Genomic DNA, 21,860 nt, shown 5'->3' with positions numbered 1-21,860 from the left:
TTTTCAAAGTGTAATTGCAAGTCATACCATCAGTCATTACATAAAGCCCTCACACACCTAGGTTTTCAGTTTTTTTTTTTCCTTCCTTGGTTTCATTTTGTAAAGTCTCTCCCAGGAAGCCTTGTGGGAAGAGAAGATTGACAGAAATCCCAAACTCATTAGAAATCAGCTCAAGTAGTGATTACAGGGTGCTAATCTGCCCACTAACTTTCCATTAATTTTTTTGATTTCCAGCCATCAGCCTCCTGTACGATTCCTCCAGGTGAGAGCTCCAGCTTGCAGGAGTCACTGTGTTTGCATACAGTACTGCTGAAGAAGCCAGGACTTACTGTTCTGAACCCATTACTCCTCTGCCCTGTTCTGTCACAGAAGTTACCTGGAGTAAAATTTCCTTCTGGAAAAGAAATAAAATGCAAATATATATATATATATATATATATTTTTACTTAAGTAAATCAGTAATTTCTATGATAAGTAGAGGATCACCTTTCTGAAATTATTCATGCAGTAAAATACAGAAATAGTCATAAAAGTAGGTGCAAGCCATTTCCCCCTCCAGAACAACCATGCAGCTCCATGTCTTGTTGCCTCATGGACGTTTTCTGTTTTCCGAGGAATGGTGCATTTTCTTCTGTGCAGCCTGAGATGCTGGAGAGTGAATATAAACAGGCACCCATGGCACTCCCTGTGCAAGTGGAAAACTCAGATTTTAACCTGTATTATACATAAGTGGACTGAACCTTATTCAAATTATAAGCTCAAGGTAGGAAAGCTGTGGTGATGCTGTTAGAGCAGCAGCCAGTGCACTGCTTAGATCCCTGACAAGAGACTGATGCTGCTTTCTGGTGAGGTGGCATCCCCAGGGACTGACTATAACCAACACCAACGCCCTCCTCTACTCGGAGTCACTCACTGCTGCTTCCTCATCCAGTGACCCTCATCTCTCCCTCTCAGTCTGCTTTTGCAATTGCATCTAAAAGGGATGCTGGTTCCCTTCTAAAGCTGCTAAAAATCAAAATCTTTAGTTCTGAAGCTGCTTAGGGAGAAAAAATCATGGCAACTGCAATCCTGGATGTCCTTCCATTAGCTGTAGATGGCTTTCCAACACACTAACTTGCTTCATGCTACTAGGCAGGAAACATCTGTTTCTCTTTGCTCAACCAAGTTTTCCTTATAAAGCAGTCCTCAATATGCAGTGCTGGGTCAGTTTGGACATAGACTAGCAGATGAGATATTTTTAATGTATTATATAAGTTGGAAGTGAATTATACTGGAATAGCTTCAGGAGGTCCACCTAGAAATGGTTCTCTTGACACACATGGAAGTACTTTATTTCAAAAATAGAAGAATCTGAGTACATTTGCACAGGCCTTTTTGTTGTTTTTTGGTTTGTTTGTTCTTTTTTTTTTTTTTTTTTTTGAAAGGCCTTTGTCTGTAATATTCCCAAGTAGGGGTTTACTTAAGAATTACTCACTGCTCAGATGCGTACTGTGCTTGAGAGCACAACTGCTCATGTTTTGATATTGGAGATTAATTCCCTTTTCTCCCCAGTGGTGACTTTACCTGACATACACAGAGGCACAAGTCTGGAGAAAGGAAGCCTTTTACTTCAAGCTGTGCAATTCACGCAGATGCATGGACAGTAGGTGACAAGTTGCACTAGCGATCTGTGTGGATTACTTTACCTTATGCTTATAGGTAAGAGTAGTATATAATCACTACTTTTTGCAGTACTGACACTCATTGGGTAAAGTTTCAAAGAGTGTAAAAAAAAAAAAAAAAGACCATTAGAGCATACTTTGAATAGTAATTTTTACTACCTTAAACTGGGTAGAGTCTTTAAAAATAATCAACTGAAAAAGAAACTTGAGTGCTAAATAATGTTGTGTATTTTGCAGTGAAAGTAACATCATGTATACACTGACTTTTATAAATGACCTTGTTGTTATGTTTATATGACCCAGAATTGAAAGCATTTCTTTCACAGAGTTCTTTCATTTAAAAAAAAAAAAAAAACAACTGTAATTTACCTATGAAGAATTCAAGAATTCATTTTCCTTTATCCCTTTAAGTACCACACTTGTAATTGAAAAGCAGCAAGTTCACACACAGTGACTAACGATGCTACCAGACCATGTTCACAATTATTTGGGGAAAATCAATGCATGCTCTCAGGGAAAGCTGAAAAGGTGGCATCCTAAAGGCAGGTGATAATGTTTTCAGGCAGTAAGACACCTGCCCACACTGCCAGTTAGAGCACTTCTGGACCAAAGTACAAAATCAGGCAGTTGTCATTTCCAGAAACGCTTCAGCTTGCACAAGTGCTGCTCCTGGAAAAGCTTCTGGTACAAAAAAGGTATTGATAGATCAGTGCAACAAATGACAGGAGTTCAATATCAATTTTGTGTTCTGTTTTGGATAAAAAGGGCTAAAGAGCAAAAAAATTATAGTCACAAGCTACTTAGAATTTCTTCAGAAATTATTCCTTCCCAAGACCAGATAAGTCCACACATGGAAAAGTGACCGTAACCACTTAAAGTCAATACAAGTTTTCTCACTATTCATTATTTAAGAAAAAATACTTGTGTGTAAGCCATTTTGGAACTTCCTGCACGAACACTTTTCATTTGGGAATATGCCCTTGCCCTTCTCTTCTCCAAAGCAGACATACCAGTACATAGAAGTATTAAGAAAGGGGAAATAAATAAATAAGTAAATTAATAAAAAGATCCCACAGACAAAAGACTTCTGATAGTCTAAAAGAAGAACATCCTTCTTCCCATATTGGAATTTCTTAATAAGCTTGTTGCAGTTCACTATCAGCATTCATGTTTCGAACTGGTAGGGCTAGCTGTCGATTGATCCTGCTGTGGTATGTGAACCCATGGTCAGCTCCATCCCGTCAATGCCATGAAAATTGAGTATATCAAACACCTTTAGGTTAATTCACAAAAGGAAGCAACCAGGTCTTGAAAGCACCTTTCTGAATTCCTCTGATCCTTTGTATTTTTGATTGAGCATTGCTTATTTGTCTTCCACAAAACTGCCCTTTTCTGCTCTTGGTTTTGATATTTAGGATCCACAGGACCCTGGCCTCCCTCGGTACGTGGGATGCACTTCCTAGCAGTGCAGCAGAACTCCATACAAGTGGCTGTCAAGTGAGTTTGTGCAAGAGAAAGATAGTCTTATAGTTAAAGGTACTGAATATTGCCTCAAATACTGGATTTTACTTCTACTCTAGAGTCCTGACACGAAAAAAGATTTCACACTAAACAGCTTAAAGTATTTTTAGAAGTGTTCTGAGCAAGGGTGAAAGAGAAAGTTAACAGTACGCAGCTGTAAGCCATGAGAGGACACCATTGCAGCTATGCATTAGGAGGCCAAATTATGGCCATATAGGCAATTCTAGCTTCTGACTCCTCAATCTGCCAACTCACATTTTATGCAACTTAAACCATATTGACTACCAGGCAGTAGTTAGTACTGTTTTATTCAGATTCTTACTTATTCAATTTTTTTTTATTATTATTATTTTTTATTTCTTCAGAATTTATTCAGATTCAATTGCTTCTTCTTTGCTGTCTCTACATTGTGACCAAAAGCTTGCTAAAGCAAGTTGAGCTGATAAGAAAGTTTGCAAGTTAACCTCCTAAATGAATGTGCCATGTGTGTCTAATTGCTAATTAGCAAATGCTAATTAGCATATACACCTTAGCCTGTATCTTCAATATCTTCTGCAGACGTGAAGAATCCCATCCTGTTCTCTGTGAAAGAAGTGGCACTCAGAACCAAGGTATTTCCACCTTATCACCTTCAGGGAGATAATTATGGCTTTGCCAGTAGTGGGTTTGGGGGCAGTGGGAAGACGAGTGATAGGGGAGAAGGTTGGAGGTTTTAAGCTGTCAGTGTGACAGTTGGACTATCTGTCTGTGGCTAGTTACTTATATGCTGGGGGTGTCTGCTGGAAGAAGAAAAGAAAAAGTGTGTTATCATGGCAGAAGACTGAATTTGGATGTGTGTGCTAGCTGTGGTTTCTTTGGGAAACACCAGCAGGGCCTGGTGATAGTCACGCCTGCAGAAAGTCACTCTGGAGGTGGATCTGCATATTTTGTTTATTTCATCTGCTTCTTCCAGGGCACCCTGCAGATGTAGGGATAAGAAAAGATCAGAGGAATTTTTTTCTACCTGCCCTTTATCTTCCCAGTACACTACCATATATCTGTAGTTGCCATGTGTATTGTCAATAATGGAGCTTAGAAGAAAGGCAATGCATTAAGATGAAAGGAATTGCTTAGCAAAGTATTATGGATGTTCTTCTCGTCTTTCTGCCTCTTGGTTAGGTGCAGGGAGTGACCTTGCCTGAAAAAAGACCTATTTGCAAGTTTGTCACTGGAAATATCTTTTATACAGAGAACATTTATACATTTGTATGTACACTTGTGTAGGGTAGCTGACCAAGTAACTGTAAAACCACTGCAAGCTCCCAGTACTATGATCCATTCAGGACCATACAAGACCACAGTCACTTATATGTAGATAACAGTTCAATTCCCCTTTGAAAAATGAAAAGCATTTTTCCCTTTTATTTCATGAAAAGTTTGTGGACAAGTCTGCATGCCCCTTATTCTCCACTAGTGGTAAGTATGCATTCAGCATCTTTACCGTAGATACGCTTTCACAAGGAGAATTAATCTTAAAGAGTCATTTAACAAAGCAGATGACATGAAGGTGCTCTCTTAAGGGAGAAGACAAGTAATTTCCTGTTTCAAATAAAACAAATGGGGAAAAATAATATCATGGCCAAGAGACAGAAAGAATCAAATCTCAGTTTGTGTGCATGATTCACGATCCATTCTTAGAGTGATGAATGAAGCAGCATACTTCCCAATGTATAAGTCCTTCCTCCATGTACTTGGTTTTGCATCATTTGTAGAGTCAAAACAATTAAATAGTACTTCACCCTCATGCTCCCTGTAGGAATTCAGATGCTCGAGTAACTCTATCCTTTCTGGAACGCATTAGTTTCGCAATAGGTAAGCAGGAATTAAAGATACTGAGTAATTTAGGAAGCAATGCAATACCTGAATGGGATGTATGGCATTGATTTGAAAATGAAATTCTACTTTTCCATCCAAAACTATTTTCTTAATATTGCAAGAGTTAAAGGAGACATCTCCAAAGGTAGTTGCAAACATCTCACAGTAATTATGTAGTGCTTACTAGGAAGACAAAGCTAAAGATCATATGGACTGTAATGGGTAACTTTCCCAACTTTTATCTCCACAGAGGATTCCTCATTTCCACTAGGCAAGGAAAGAATATTCATCTGCTAGTATGTCCTATAGATGCACTCTATAATTGATGCTCTTTAACTAAAATCATCTGTATAGTACATTCTACAAAGAGACAGGGAAGTACATGCAAATCTGACCAAGTGTCTTCATTTAAAACGGCACTGCCAAACGTGGGTCATTCAGTCCTTTATGGAAGAAGATGAACTTAGGAGATCTATTTTCCATTCTTTGGCTTGATACAGCTGTTAGTGCTGTTGCTAAAAGCCGGTATTCATCTTTGAAGATAAGCTGCCCACATGTCTGTCTGGGGGAAGCCAGATGGTTGCAGCGCACCACTGATGCACAACTGCAGTGTTAGTACAGGCAGAGTGGAACTAATGAGTGGAAGTGTGGGTGGGATGCTCAATGGCTTAAACATTTGTTTCTTTTTTCTTCTTTAGATAATGCTGGTGGTCTATGCAGGCTAGTAACCTTTAAGTTCAATTAAGGTTGTAGGTGGAGGATTCACACGTTTTTTTTCTTAATGTGTGGATGCTAATGACAGCTTGCCTCCCACTATATCATACATCACCATCGGATGTGATGTACTCATAAACACCTAAATCATATCTAAATTTATATTTTGTACTTCACACAATGGTAAAAACAAGCTAAGGTTTCTCATATAGTTACAATTAATATTTTTATAGCTAGTTTGGAGGTTAAGTGCTGGTCTTTCCCAGAAAGCATTGCAAAACATCCTTTAACAAGGATATATGGAATATTGATTCAAAGCAGCCCCACATTTAAAACTTAAAAGCTATATCTTAGTGGTTAGCTTGGCAGTGCAATTAGGAAAGAACCCTGCTATCCTTGGAACATCACAGATTCATATTTGATTTTTGCTGCAATTGCTACTTCACCGCTATCCTTTTTTTCTAAATAATGTTATTGTGCTTAATGAGACCTTCCTAAAGACACTATCAACAGCCAGAGAGATGACAATAGGGAAAAGAAGGAAAGAGCTCTCCTGGGAGGGTGAAAGTACAGAACCCCAACAGTGACATAAGTGAATGAGAGCCCAAACAACCACGTCATTTTCTGTCAGAGGCAGGCTAAAACTGACTCTTCCAAAGAAAACAAACCCAACCTTTCTGTTCCTCTAGCCTGTTCTGCTTTTTCTATACAAAATCTGATCATTGTAACCCAATGCTTCAGGAAAAGAAAGAAAGTCATCTTTACCCCCAGTAGAGGTCCATTAATTCTATGAAATCCAGAGGTCTCCTTCTGCGTGTTTCTGAAACCTATATAATTCTGTCTTAAACACTTTATAACTTTAGTCATCTTTTCACCTCAGCACTTCAAGACAGCACCACACAAACTACCAGTTTAAATATGTAAACAAAAATACTTAAGAGATACTTCGGGATCATTCACATTTCATTTATTCTGCTGAAAATTAAACTGTAACTAAAGACATACACTGTTCAATTTTCAAGGTATTTTGTACTCTTCCCATATTTCTCTTTTAAGAAATGTCAACACTAAGAAAAAATAGGGGAGTTAGCCTGGTTTCCTAGAACAAACCATGCACAGTCACAGTACATCTACCTTGGCTTATGGCCTGAACCACAAGGATTATATTCTTCATTGACACTCATAACTTCTAGCTTATGCTTTCCAGAATCAAATTCCTGAGTTAGACACCATAGTTCCTGCTGAAAATAATCTAACACGTTGTAAAGGGAGAGTTAAGAGTACCTGAATGGGACTTGCAGCCGCCAGCACTCTGACCAGGCAGAAACACTGGAATACTAGAGGGAGGAGTGTGGTTGCAACTCAGCCCTCTCTGCGGCACCAGCTCTTCCGTGCAGCTTGAGTTCACCTCCCCTCTCTGAGGCTGAGGCTCACAGCCTGGAAATCCTTCTCTGGACACTGGCACCTGCTCTGAGCAACATTTGTCATTCAAAGTCTGGCAGAAGTAAAGCAGCAGGATGCAATTCTTCTTTCCTCCCCTAAGGGACGTAGATTCAGTCTTATGGCATAAGCGAGTTTCTGAAAAGTAGTTCTCCACTTTGATTCCACTCTTCTGGCATGCATGTCCACCTTCCATGTACAAAACTTGATTTATCAGAGCTGGGCTTGTCTCCGAGCTTTCCTTTTACCTTGCCTCTACCCACACACATGGAGCGCAGAGTGAACCTGGTTCCCTTATTCACTTTTTATTGCCTCTGGCCCCAAAAATGAACTTCATGATTTTGTGTGGTTTGATTACTGCAATAATGGCATTACTAGCACTGTTGATTAGTAAACTGATAGTAATGTTAGTCTTTTGTCTGTGGACAAATTCTTCTATTCAATGCGAAGAATATGGCAAAAGCCTATCTTACAATCACAGAAGTAGAAACTCCATTTTGCCATTTGTTTTTTTAACTCAGCAGCAAGAATACTTTTCAAACCATTGATAGGAAGGGGAAAGTAACTCTTTAAGCCATCAAAGAAACAATATTTTCCTAAAGTTTTGGTCTCAAATGTACAGTACTGAAATGCTGGATATTTAACAGGGTGTGTACAAAATCAAAGCTTTAAACGTCTTTGTTTTAGTTTGGACAACAAATAACAGCTACAAGTCACTGCAGTGAAGCATTCATCATTCAGATTCTCTGTAGAGTACCAGTATGGACCAGCAGAGAAATTCGTGTGTCACTGTCAATTGGGAAGCCTCCTGCTCACACCTCCTACATGTACGACGTTTCCCAATAACCACAGAGGCTGGCAGGTCTGTTCATGCAGGTGATGGCCTCACCTACACCCATTCACAGGGTGTAGGCTCTGAGGTCAGAAAAGCAGCACAGCCTGAAAACCTGAGATACAACTGTGGGATTTCACATTTTTTCTTAGGATTTCTGGTGAAGTTTCTAATTATTAGGTGAAAAACTTCATAAAACAAATCCTTATGGGATCTGTTGATGAAGATGTCAATAGTGTTACAGCATGAATAATTTCCATCCTGAGAAGCTAAGCAACATTCAGCCTTAGTTATTATGTGTATTCATTTGTTCTCTGGCATGCAACTAGGTTAGAGTCTTGATCATGACATATCTGTAACCAACCATCAGGCTTACCTTTAGTCAATTAAATCAAGCAAAATTAGACATCTGTTAAAATCTACAGCCCTTCTATGGCATTTCTAAGTCATGTTATTTACAATAATCAGCAGCTGTGAAAGTGAAGTCCCCACATACAAATGCAAAAGGCATGTTGGCAATTGTTCATAAGAGGGGAATCTGGAGTCAGCGCGGGACCGAATGCAAATGCGGAGCCGCACAGCAGCCTGCTTGTGTGCCTCTGCCCCAGGGAAGGGTGGGCACAGAGCTGGGTCTTAAACCAGGACCCGTGAGTGGAGCCAAGATGCTGAAAGCCATCATTATAAAGCCCGAGACAAAATGAAACAACAGCAACTAACAGTTGGGTAACCTTTTTTGAAGTGGATGTGCTCCTCTTTTACTGTTTTCTGAATCTTCTTAATTTTGATTGGCTTTAGATGTGAAAGCAATTGGCAGACGGTCAAAATTTAAAATTGATGAAGTACAATCAGTCTGTTCATAGGACTCTTGGAAAAGAAAATAATGATCTTTGAGACAAAAATGTTCTGAGGAAGCTAAGCCACCATGTCAACACATAAGAAAGCAAACAGTGGTACTAAAATGGCTGGAGCAAACAGTATTTTTAAAAGGGTTTTGTCCTGGAGGAGCTGCGGCTAATGTAGAGGGCTCTGTACTTGGTGATCTTCAGGATAGTCTTTTGTGCTTCCAGTACATGCTGGCAGTACAGCCAGGCCCAGGGGTCATACCTGATTTGTAGAAATCGCATTAGTCCAGAGGTGTGACCCGAAAAAATGCAGTTCATGACATGAAGGAATGGCCCTGTATTGATTCAAGAATTAAAAACCTCAGCCCCACTGAGCGTAGTCTAAAAAGACACCCCCCAAAAAGAGCTCACAAAACACTTGAGGTAGCTGTGACCTGTGGATAAATTCAAGAAGGTACGTGAAATACTAGCTAGTGGCACCTTGCAGAGACAGGTTTGGGACATATGGTTGCACCTCTTCAGCAAATCTAGGCCTCTTTATGGGTATCTGTCAGATAATGTGTAATTTCTGGACTAAAAATGTCAATAATAGCTTTCTGTTCCTTCAGTACCAAAAAGTGTGGTTACAGGTAGTGTAAAAATTGTGCCAATTTTTTCTTTCTGGTCAGCCAAGCAACGGATCACAGGGGCACCAGCCAGTGTGTGTAGGCAAAGGCTGGCCTTCTTCTATGTGGGGAAGAAGGAGCAGGGGATTGGATTAAGTGGAGAACCTATTCTTATGGGTTTACGGGATGTCTGCTAGAGTAATTTGAACACTTTGGGGCAGGGGAGGGAGGGCAGTGGGCAGAGTGTGTACGTGGGTGTGTGTGTGGGGGGGTGGAGCTGGGGAGGGGATGGAAAATCTGTAACTAATAGGCACCTTTTCATCTTTCTCACTCTGTTTTCTTTCCAGTGGTGCCTAGATAGGGGACAAATCTTCCCCTAAACAGTAATCCTTTAGAAAGTGCTCAAGTACTGCTATTACTTAACTTCCTGATTAGTAGCAGTCGCCACCTGCTACTTCTGCTCCTCATTGTCCAGCATAATGGAAGTGTTCATTTCCCTGGCTGTGAAAAGGTAATGGGAGGGGAGTCCCTCTTCCCTGCTTTGGCAAAAAGAGCAACAGTCCTTCCTTTTCTCCCGTAACTAATCCCAGACCATGCTTAACCAAGAAAATAAAATTCTACTTCTGTTGACAAATAACTGGAGAAGGTAGATTATGAATACTTAAAAAAATAAAAAATAAAAAAATGGGGGGAATCATTCTGATCTCTTTGAACTAAATTAAGAGTTCCTGCTGCAGGGCTCTTTTATTACCTGACCATGGCTTTGAGATCCCAGTAAGCACTAAGGAAAGGCAATACAATCAATATTTTTGACACCTTAGACATGCAAAGACTTCTGTTTTCTTCAAAATTTAATAGCTGAAGCTGCCAAGAGAGCTGCACATGTTGCCTTGAAAGACAACTGTTAAAATAGTCTCCTTTGATCAAAATTCTTCCATGTTTATAGCTATAGCAAGACAAAGTATTATAGGATTTTCTTAGCACAGACTGAAAATCATAAAAAGAATGTTACTTTCAAAACCTGAAAACTGCATTTGTCATGAGCAAGCATAACTTTTGAAACATCAGTTAAAAGGAAACAACCCATGAATAGACCACAAGGATTTTCAGACTTTCTATTTCCCTAAAGTCCTCTTTTGTTTTACACCGAGAGCGGTGGTGTCCCTTCCTAGAGAAGCACAGGCAGGCAGTAGATTAGTCCTTATTTAGATGGTAAGTTCCAGCCTATTTGAATTGAATTAAGCATTCTCCTTCCTTCTGTGGGATTTGTCATAAATCTTGAGTAAATATACTTAGCGTGATCTCAAAGACTGAAGTTTTGATTTCTCAGAGGGCTCAAATCTTTAAGCCTTAAAACTTTTCTTGCTTAAGAGAGATAAAGCAAAAGAATCTACTTGTCAAAACAAACACAGGGAAAAAAACCCTCGCTACAGCCCTAGACATTATCTCAATGGGAAGTGGCACTCATTCGAGGCTTTTCGGTAGCATTCTTTGCTCAGGAGTGAAATCTATTATAGGAATTAGTACTGCCCCTTAAAATGGTAGCATCACTAAGAAGCGACTGAATCCATCTCTCTTTCCCTCTGTTTTCCTATCCATTCTCCTTCTTCCAAACAGTATTCAAAGGTTTCTTCAAAGGTCTTCATCCTATCTTTGTTGCCATGGTCTCTCACAGAGTTGAATCAACATCTTCAAAACTAATGCCTGCTCTAAATGCATTGTTGTTGGGATGCTGAGTCAGTTCTCTGCTGACTAGAGAGAAAGAAAAAGGATCTTTGAAAATCAGTTTTAACATTCAACTAACCTGAATGGGGAAAAACAAGACATCTATACGCCGCTAGAAAGAAGCAAAACTTCCCAGGGCTGGGATGCCTTGCATTTTGGGAAGAAAACCAAATTGTCCTGAGGTTTTTGTGTCAGCTATGCTGTTTTTTTCCTCTTTCATTTTATTCATACTGGACCTGAGAAAGACAATTGCTTCTCAGAAGGAAGAGAAAAAAAAAAAAAAAAAACAGATCCTGTTGATTAACACACACACCAAACTAAATCCTTGCTGTGGGGGTGAGAGGATGCTTGGTATGCATTAGCTGTGACAGGCAGGGCTAGCTTTGGCATGCTTGAAATGAGTAGGGGGAAATTTTGAAGAAGCATCATTATTTCTAAGGGAACTAACAGGACGTTTTGCTTGTAGTCAGGTTTTCTTTTTGCCTCTCTTGTCTAACTGCTTGCACTTTCTTTCAAACAAGACCCATCTCTAAGACAAGTATTTGTACAGCCCATACAAAAATAAGCTTACTATCCTAACTTGAACTTTTTAGCTTTACTGTATAAATAAGAACAGCTATTTGCCACGTAAATGAGAGCACCAGACGCTTCATACTTGAAGAAGAGACAAGATCTTTGACACAAGCTTGGTTGCATCAACTTTAAATTGTTTTTAGCTGCCTGCCCTCAATTTTTTTAAATCCTTTGAACATCTGTCCTTAGCCAGTGGTCTGGCATGGAATGCTAAATTCTGTATATTTGTTCATTATTCCTAGGGGAGGAATTTGCATGAAAATTCTGTTGGTCTAATTATATGCCTCGACTAAAGAAACTATTCATCTGTCTACAGCAGACTTCACCTTCGTGAAACAGATGATGACTTTGCCAGAGACTTTCTGGACATTGTAGCAACCGAAGGTTTTACAGCCTGTTTGTAATATGGGTCATAAACTGAATAGAAGGGAAACAAATTTCAAAAGTGCTTAGATCCTTACAGTGCTTTTGAAAACAGCCCTTCATCCTCCAGGAAAATCACACTTTAATGGGGAAAGTTGTTTGCAGCAGCTTAGGACAGGTAAAATGCCGCTTCTCCTTCATTCTGCTCCTCTATCTCCCCAAGTCAGAGAATTCAGGTAGTGAACTAGGAAAAGCTTGACAAGGATCTGAAAACACAACAGAAGAGTGTGTTCTGGGTCTTGATCTCTGAGATGGATGGGACACTGAATAGCTGAAGCATTTCAGAGTGACAGGATCCAGAAAGGAGAAAATGGAGCAAGAGCTCTCCCTGTAACTTTAAAAAAAAAAAAAAAAACACGTGTGAAGTACATTCATTAATTGGGAACAGTAATTTTTCATCCTGTAGGATGGAGATGGACACACTGAAGTGGAGGTGGTAATCATGGAATTTTCTGTTTTCAAAGCCCCCCCTATTTTATCAGATGTAAAGATATTCCTAAAGAGACTGGATGCAAACTGTATACTGTGTATACTCATGCTCGCATTTTTTGCCCTTTTCTGTGACCACCTCACTTTTTTTTCCCTGTGTTTTTAATTCACCCAACTCTCCCCATTTCACTTTTAAATTCCTTCTTTCCTTGCCTTTGGAATTTCCTCTTCCAAAATTCTTTTTTTTTCCTATGCCATTTGTCTTCCTTGCTCATTATCCAATGATTTTCATTAAACTTTAATTTTCATGTTCTCCTAAATTCCACCTTTCCAAAACTTTCTCATTCCCCCTTTCTAGTATGCTTTTGGCTTTAGTTTATTTTACCATTGCTTATACACTGTTGCTGGGGCTTCCGGCTTCCAAGGCCTTTTTAGGTTTCTTCAATTTATTTCCACTCTGATGAGCCATATCAACCCATCAATCCTATAGCTCAATCTACCATGTACCATTAATCAAACTACCTCATCACCTGATCTCTCTAACTGATCTCCTTTTTGGATACCAGTGCATCTGCATTGGTCTTTTGACTTTCCACCTCTTGGATTCTTCCAGGCTCATTTATTTTCTGCCCAACAAGTGTTTCTTCTGCTGAGTAAATTCTCTGAGCCACAGCTCTTCATGTTTCATTATCCTTGTCCTAAATGGGCTGACCTTTTTCTGCCCACTGAAAACAACCCAACTCTCCTTCCTTCCTGTGTCATTAGAGATCACGATGAAAGGAATGAAACGGAAAATGGTCTCCTCTCTGCTTGCTCACCTGGGCTTCCCCATGCTCTCCCTTCCTTGCAGCTCATAGACTTTCTATGGAGAAGATATGCCGGAGCCTGCACCGTGGCGGTGGGTTTTCCCACCCCGTGGGGAGCACCAGAAGAGGAACGAGCTCTACTCCTCCTCATCCTTACCACATGGTTGCCTCCATCCTCTTCCCCTTCACAGGGAGATCCATGACTGCTGTGGCATCACCCCTGGGGATGCAGACCCCAGTCAGAGAGCTCCCCAACGTGTCATGCAAGCCAGCAGGAGTGTCTGCCTCTGCTCAGGAAGGGCTAAGAACCAGAATAGCAAGGGTATTTCAGGACAGGCCTGAGGCGAATTAGCAGACAAGTTGTGAAGCTTACACAACATGTGGCCACATTATGTGTGGCTCTAGTCAGCACTAATAGCCTGTCATTGAGCTCCATGTTTAAACAATTTGAGCAAACAGCAAACACAGAAGATGGGAGGGGGGGAAAGGCCTTCGAGGAATGAGAAAGATCAGACTGCTCAGTATACTTGGCAAGCAAGTATTGCAGCGGTGAGGAGAGCAGAGTAACTGCTGGACAGGCAGAGGTGTGCCCGAGTTCATGCCATGCAAAAGTAACGTAACGCGAAACTAAGGATACAAAAATAAGTCATCCAGTTTTAAAATTCACTCAGCCAGCAATTTTTAGAGCTACTTAGGAAATTGATTGTTGGTTTAGGCTGTGCCTGATCATGTGAATTATCTGAGAGAAAAAAATATGGTTTTGGTTTAGCAGCAACAAAACCAAAATGGGGGGAAGGAAGAAAAAGAAAAACAAGTTTTAGTGGCAACGAAGAGTAAAATTCAACCACATCCATGTAAATAACATTGATACTAGTGTTGGGAAGTAAATATAAAAACATTTTAAAATAGAATAACTTAGAAACTGTATTGCATTGTTTAGTATGAAAATAATAGGCTTTCTAGTCAGTACTGTTAAAGAACGTATTTAATCCAGCACAGAATTGGCTATGAAACCGTCCACTCTACCATGGGAATGCTTAGCTCAGTATCTGGTAGGTTGCCAGCCATTTAAAATGTTTTTGTGTTGGTTTAATGATTGTTCCCATGAGCACTGATGGTAAGGGTTGACATTAATTAAAATACTAAGTCATCAGAGCTTGCATTGTGGGGAGAGGGAGAATGGGCTGGATCCAATTGTCTTCAAGGTTTCTTTGGCCTTCCACATTTTTCTCTTAGATGCACCATACATGCCAAGTATCCTCTTAGCTGAGGTATAACAATGTAAACACACTGTCTCTGCAAATATAAAGTAATCTTTTTAGGTTTTCCACACACTCTCATTTAACTGATTAGAGGACACTCATTAAAATCAGCTAATCATGTAATGTGGCTGTGTTCTGAATGCTAAACAAAATGCCTAAATGAAAGAGGATTTTAAAACATTGTCTGCCTCTCTTAATTTATTTCTACTGTATACTCAATGGCGTACAATACAGTAGGAATGCTGGGCCCTATCCTCATTAACCTCAAAACTCATTATCTCATATAAAAACCAGCCCTTTACATAGAGTGTGTTGGAAAAGGTACGAAGAAAAAGGATATGAAAGACAATGTGTTTGGGTACAGGCTCTTGAAACACTACAAAGGATTTCACTTAGAGCTGTGACACTAATATAGAACAGCACAAAATTTCAAGATGCATTGCTAAAATAATACTCACTGAATTTGGATAGCTCTCCTGATGTCACTCATTCATTTCATTAACTATCCAAGATCCAGATCTTCAAAGGCAAACAAACAGGAGTAAGTCGCTAAATACCTGGACTCCTCAAAAGGCCATAGGCAGGGGTTGAGGCTGAGCTTTTCTGCCACCACCCTAGGATAGATTCAGCAGCCCCAAGGGCTCATCTCACAGGCAAGGGCTTACTGCTGCAGGGACTGTGAGTGTACGGGGGTAAGTTCATATTACACATAATATGTTCAACAGTCTGACAGTGATGAGCTCTGTGGAGCAATGTCAAAAATCAAAGCAAGCAAGCCCCCGTAAACACAAAGCGATGTTTTTCATGTAAGCAACGTACAGCATAAAGTAGTGATGCAAAAGATGGAGCAACCCTTTCTACTTCAATGTCTGTTACATTGGATCAGAATTCAGGCTGTCCTGTGACTTTGGGTCTCCTCCCTGCATCAGGGGAAAAGCAAAACCTCAAAGAATTGCCTAAAACTACTTTCCCAGCTCATCCATGGGCACAAGGGATGGGGCTCCCAGTGCTTCCCTGTGACTGTGTAGGTGCTGTGTAGTACAAGCCCTCACCTCTGAATGCCTGCAACGCAACCACCCTCGCTTTGGCAAGCGCAGACATCACCCAGCCAAGGCCCCTTCACCTGACCCAGGCACCTCCGTGCCACCTTGGTGTCTGGTGGCAAGCAGGGGTTGAAGATTTCCGTGATGGCAAACCCTGCAGGATGGGAACACTCTTTGGCTTTTGGGTGTGAAACTTCTCCAGTCTCCTCATGTAGGACTACGAGGTCTGAGAGTCCTTCATGAGCTCGTCCACACAACGTGGAAGAGCGAGAGCAGCTGAGGAGGCCCTTGCCCGTGCACATGAGGGCAGGAGGCCTAACATCCCCCTGGGGCTGGTCTTCTGGGGAGCCATCTATGAAGACAAGGGAAGCTTGTCTTTGGAGAAGGGGAAATAGCTTTGCTTTCTTTCCAATTCACTTTTTATATTAAACCCCAACCCCTTCCCCACCACACATTTTCATCGAAGGCGGCTGCGAAGAGGAGCAGGAGATGGGGCCTGCTGCGTTTACAACAGGCCAGGGCCCCATCAGTGGGTCGGGGCCCCATCGGTGGTTCGGGGCTGGGGGGCTCGGGCTTTGTGGCCACCGGCGGCCCCGTCGTGGTCGGAAGCGTCGGGGTAATCCGGGGAGCCATCCGCAGCGAGTGGGTGGTCTGCGGGACGGAGGCGCGGGCTCTCCCCGCGGCCCCGGCCGCCGGCCTGAGCCAGCTCCTGCAGCTGGGCCGAAGGCGGCCCGCAGACCGCTCTCGGCACATTTCTTCATTTCTCACTTGAGTGCCCTTCTTTAGTTCCCTTTCAACTGCCCACTTTATATCGGCTTCATTACACCACCGCTCCATTTGTAATGTAAATCGGGAAACTCAGGGAAGTTTTTCTTTTGGCCTTGTCTACGGAAGAATACCGAGAGGTATTCAAAACGTATTAACACAAATCAATGGCACCAATAAAAGCAAAATCTCCTTAGCAACATAATCTTGATTGCAAAAGGAGAACTGAGAGCATTTAGCAGAACAGTGGCCCACATGGAATACGCATTTGTCTAGAAGAATGCAGCACAAAGCCTAAAAGAGAGATGCTGAAAAAATCCAAAATTAACTCACACTGAACAGTTACTCTTTTTTTCAAAAGTACACAATTGGCTACATTAAATCTATCGTGCGCTTTTCTGCTCAGCAACATTGTATCATACCGCTTTGCAAGCCCAAATTACAACAGCCGGAACGCTTCACAGCCCCGAAGAGCAGCACCCCTCCCCGCGTGCATGCACGTCTTGCATGTGTGCACGCACAAAATACATACACGCAGACACACAGGTATCGCTCACAGGCACTCTGTAAAAGATTTCTATGCTTGAGGAGCCAAAGAGCTTACAGCAAATCTTCCACGTACAGGAAAAAGAAGCTGGCTTGTTAAAATTGACACTGTTTTTGGAGCCCCAGCGAGCGCAGGACAAGTTTTGCTCAGAAGTTTCGGGTTAACTTGCAGTTCGTATCTGACCATCATACAAATACCTGAATACATGGATGGGAATGATTCCTCCGGGAATAAATAGAATCTACCTTAACGAGTTGGTTAGTATATATTATATTGACAGCACCAGCATATTAAAAAAAAATGTGTACAAACAACTTCAACATTATTACCCAACCATAATATATAGATAATAAATCCTACTGGCATTAGGACTTTAAAAGCTTGAAGAACTACAAATGCAGACTTAAAAAACTAGTTTGAAACACTTGAGGTAGTCAATCCTCTAAGTCTAGTAACTCTGCTCCTATAGTCACCTAAATTACCCCCAACCATTCCGCTCCTTCCCCCCCCCCCCCCCTTTTTTTTTCTTCTAAATCAGACAAACATTGACTGGAAATTAGAAGAGAACTAATTAGAAGAGAACTGTATTACAAGACAGAAGTTTCTGGGGTTTTTCATCCCCCATCTGGGGTATTTTCCCCCCAAATACTGCATAGGCGAAAAACAGTAAGGCTTAGTAGACAGGTTAACAAATATTTTATTAGTTTGTAATACATACAACTTAAGAAACACTTTAAAAAATTATATTGGAGTCCATTCCAATTTTGGGTCAGGTCAGGAAAAACAATGCTGATGTATTAAATAATATTCTATAATTCAACAATAGATTAACTTCAGTAATTTAGCAGACATGGTTAAATAGTCTTAAATATGCGTATTTACAACTGTGCAGCCTTAAAAAAAAAAAAAAAGAAGTCCTTTTCTTTCTATCTTCTCTCTCCAAAGCCCTGTGAACACAGTACTGGCCTCTAAGCTTTCAGACTCTCACCCAGACTTAAAATGTTTGAAGAGGAATGTTACAATAGTGGAAATCACAGCAACTCTATCTTTCTAACCTCTTTATTAGAAGGAATCCTCAGTAGGCATAATTCCCATCAAGTCTATATAAATAGCAGCTTTTTTTTTTTTTGATATCCAGTTCCATGTTAAATTATTGCTTATGCATTTTCTGCTTGAAATGGATTTTTAGCATAGATACAAAACATTGTTTTTTTAAAGTTTGCCATCTTGAAAGATAACGTCCCTTAAGTGACTTATTTTCTGTTACTGCTTTGTATGTCTAACACGTTTTTCCTAAGCACATACAGTCCTACGCAGTTCTCTGCAAACTTTTAAAGCAATTACATAGGGTTGGTTTAGTACACAACATTTAGGCACTGTTTTTGTCGTTTATGGTTCCTTTTTATGTTTGGAATTAGTTTCGTATTCTCACTGCCATATTCAGTTTTCTACTGAAGCAAGAATCAAGTTACACTTTCAAATCTCTAACTACTCTGTATTCCTTGTTACCTCACTGAACCCAACTGCTCATTGCCAATACTAACAAATATGTACACTGCATATCCTAACAAGTTAGAAAGCCTGCTGCAAGCACAGAACAGAGAAAAACATTCAGAGTTGAAGAGCAAGATGCATGTTGATAAAATGAATCAGTTTAAACACACAGCCACTAAAAATATCACTTATATTGCATCAGAATATCTTTTTTTTTTTTCTAAACATGATTTTTAAAAATTTGGATTCACAAACCTAAAACACTGTAAGGGAAAAAAGGTATCTTCAGCTAATTATGAAGTCTAATTTTCAACATGAGGCAAAATAACTTTTAATGATAAAGTTGTAAACGAGGAAAAAAAAGTGTGCTTCAATAAACATCATAAGATCTACTATCTGCCCTCCAAAAGTGAGCATTTGTCAATGGTTCCCTTCTCCATGAAAGTTAAAACTAACTACAGAAGTCTATTTTACTTACCTGAACTTAAATTATCCTAACTGGATCCTACTCCCGGCCCTCAGATATACTCTCATATGACAGGCGCTGTCTGGGGAAGTCAAGAATTTTCTTTGGAAACAATTAGCCATGCATTACAGGCTCCAGCCTAGGAAAAGACTGGTCTGTACTCACTGAACAGCTCTCATCAGCAATTCCTTTTTGGTCTGGATATTTTAAACTAAAAGATGCTGAGTTAAGGATGCTTACCTCCATATCTGCGTAATAGCAGAAGTCTATCAATTAGGGCATAACCAAAAGAAATTAACAACACGTTTGTTATAATAAAAATGCAATAGAAATGAAGACAGTTTAGATAATTACCAAAATGGATCACTACCCTTTACTTAACTTTCATTATTCAATACCATTTCATATGTTTCAAAACCATTTTCCATCACACTCAGAGAATTTCAAACCTAACACTTGAGTTCAGTCTTTTGGGTGTTACTTCTCCTAATTTCTACATTTCATCCCACTAAATCTTTCCTAACAGGCTGTTGTATTCTCAAGAGTCAAGCCTTTATGAATCTTTGTCAAGAAAATAAGTCTTAATGAAATATTAATGAGCTAAATGAACCAGAAGATTTTTTAAAAGGTATCTACCATAAAAACAATAACATTTAGTTAATAGATGTATTATCCAAATGTCATGTGGCAGAGATACACACACCAGCGCAGTGTAAAGAAACAGTTTCATGCAAGGAATCCCTTTTTTAAATTTGCAAAAATATTCTCTAATTTAATCCTGCTGACCGAAACATCAGTGTGCAATAAGATTCAGTTTAAAAAAAAAATAATAATGAACTGCAGAACAGCGTTACCAACAAAATAACCAGAATGGATGTCTGTAACTAATGAAGAATAAATGCAGGACGTTTTCTGCAGTGAAAGCGTTTGCTTCTTGAGTACTTCTCCCCTTGAAACTTTTCTACTTCCCTAAGAATGATACAGTTTTCTTATTACCAGTATCCCGATTCATCCAACCAGCAGAGAGAACTTTATACAAAGAACAAATACAGGAACGAAGAAGGTAGCACCGTTAGAAATAATCACTCTATCCAAATTGGGGGGGAAAAAAAAACATCATTTATCTTTATCCAACATAGCTAGACATTCAGCAGCCTAATAATACAAGGTAAAGAGAGCTCTCATAGCTGTATATTGGTAACATTCGTAATGGTCATGCATATTACAATCAGAAGTTTCCTAGGGTGCCGTTTGCAAAGTACGCCTTCATGCAGATAGGCATTCAGGTCATTAACTCCATTTTCATATTTCCTATTAGTCCCTGAGAAGTTAATATTTCTACCTACCATATGGCTATTAAAGGCATTATAACCATCATTACACTTGGCTGTTTGTGATGGAAATGCAATGTGGCTTTAGGGAGAAGCAGCACAGAAATTACAGCAAATTAGTGGTGATGAATGCAGATCTTATTCCTAAAATGCTTTCTTTTTGTAAGCAAAGTAGCTGAAGAGCAACACAAATTATTTTAGTCACGGATACAACACTACCCAGTGCCTCTTACCCTTCTTTAATAAGTCACTACTGTGAATCCAAGACATTTGGAGCTCTGAGACCTCTCTAATTGAGCATTTCCTTTACATAAAATCATCTGGATTTTGACCTAATGTGGGGTCATCATGATCCTTCTTTTAATTACTCAACAGCAGTGCTTAGAGAACTTAAAAGAACAAGGGATTTCCTTTGCTTAACAAGTCTTTTGCCTCTTCAGCTAAAGTGATCTCTTTAAATTGTTCAGAATTCAAATGCTGTTTTTTGTGGATTTTTTTTTGGTGGACAATTTGCATTATTGCCAGCTGCTCGAAAAACAAGCTGGGGCTCCCAAAACAAGGGGGCTGATTTAAAATTAAGACTTTGGGGTGGAGGCTGGGAGGAGGGAATAAAGACAAGATCTTTTTCTTTGCCTTCTGGCTTCTGAACATTTACAGATTGCATTTTAAAGCTCTCCTCTACAGCCTTCAGAGCTAGATAAAATGACTTTTAGAAAAATAAACACTGACTTAAGCAAGCATATAACTTTTAAGCTCTTGAGATTTACAAAAAAGGTAAGTATAGTTTAAGAAACAAATTTACAGATTTTAATTTAAGTCTAAGTACTGTAAAATTTTTTTTTTTTACAATGTACTCTACTTGGCTTTCAGTATCATGGGAGATTTTGGATTTGCCACAGACATTTTTGGATTTACATACATAGTTTACTAAAATGACTTACCGAGCTATTACAAAACATATTCTATCTTTACAAGCATTTTAATTTCTGGTGAAATTTGCTAATCCCAGTATAAACTTCACGTCATAGCTATTTAACAATGGATAAGCTCTACAGAATTCTTCATAGAGGGTCAGAAGGGAAACCTTTCTCCTTCACAACTTATTTCTAGCTATCACTAAGAGAATAATCTATCTTGATTATATTACAGAAAGCAAGAGATCTTTATTGACCGGTTGGAGGCCACTATATCTACAAACAATTATTAGCTTTCACAGGGAGTCATTGATGCCTCTACCATTAGTTTTTCAGGCTAAAGGTGAAATAATTAACAATGATCATTTGTGAAATGATTAATATCAAGTGGCTCTCTCTCACTATTCAAGGAAATTGGAAATAGATAAGATTATTTATAGGAACTGCTAAATTACTAGAAGATAAACAGATTAGACTAATGTAATAATTACTTCAGCAAAGATCAGTCTATGTCTTAGAAGTCCTACTGTACCTTCTGGCCTGCTCAAACTGTTGCAACTTCATCCTTTGCCAGTTGGACAAGAAAAGTAGTATCTTCTTACTGGCACACAAA

The 21,860-nt window shown here is 39.7% G+C and overlaps 1 long non-coding RNA gene across 1 annotated transcript; it reads left to right on the top strand.

The window, feature by feature from the left end:
* The first annotated feature begins 730 nt into the window (after positions 1–730).
* On the top strand, positions 731–14,409 carry LOC310899689. Its single transcript, XR_014584519.1, has 2 exons — positions 731–3,793; positions 13,470–14,409. It is a non-coding gene; the product is annotated as an uncharacterized lncRNA (long non-coding RNA).
* The last annotated feature ends 7,451 nt before the right edge of the window (positions 14,410–21,860 follow it).

This window comes from Anser anser (genome assembly GCF_964211835.1).
Source record: "Anser anser genome assembly, chromosome: 4".
In the NCBI taxonomy this organism is placed as follows: Eukaryota; Metazoa; Chordata; class Aves; order Anseriformes; family Anatidae; genus Anser; species Anser anser.
This window is presented reverse-complemented; position numbering and strand designations above follow the sequence as displayed.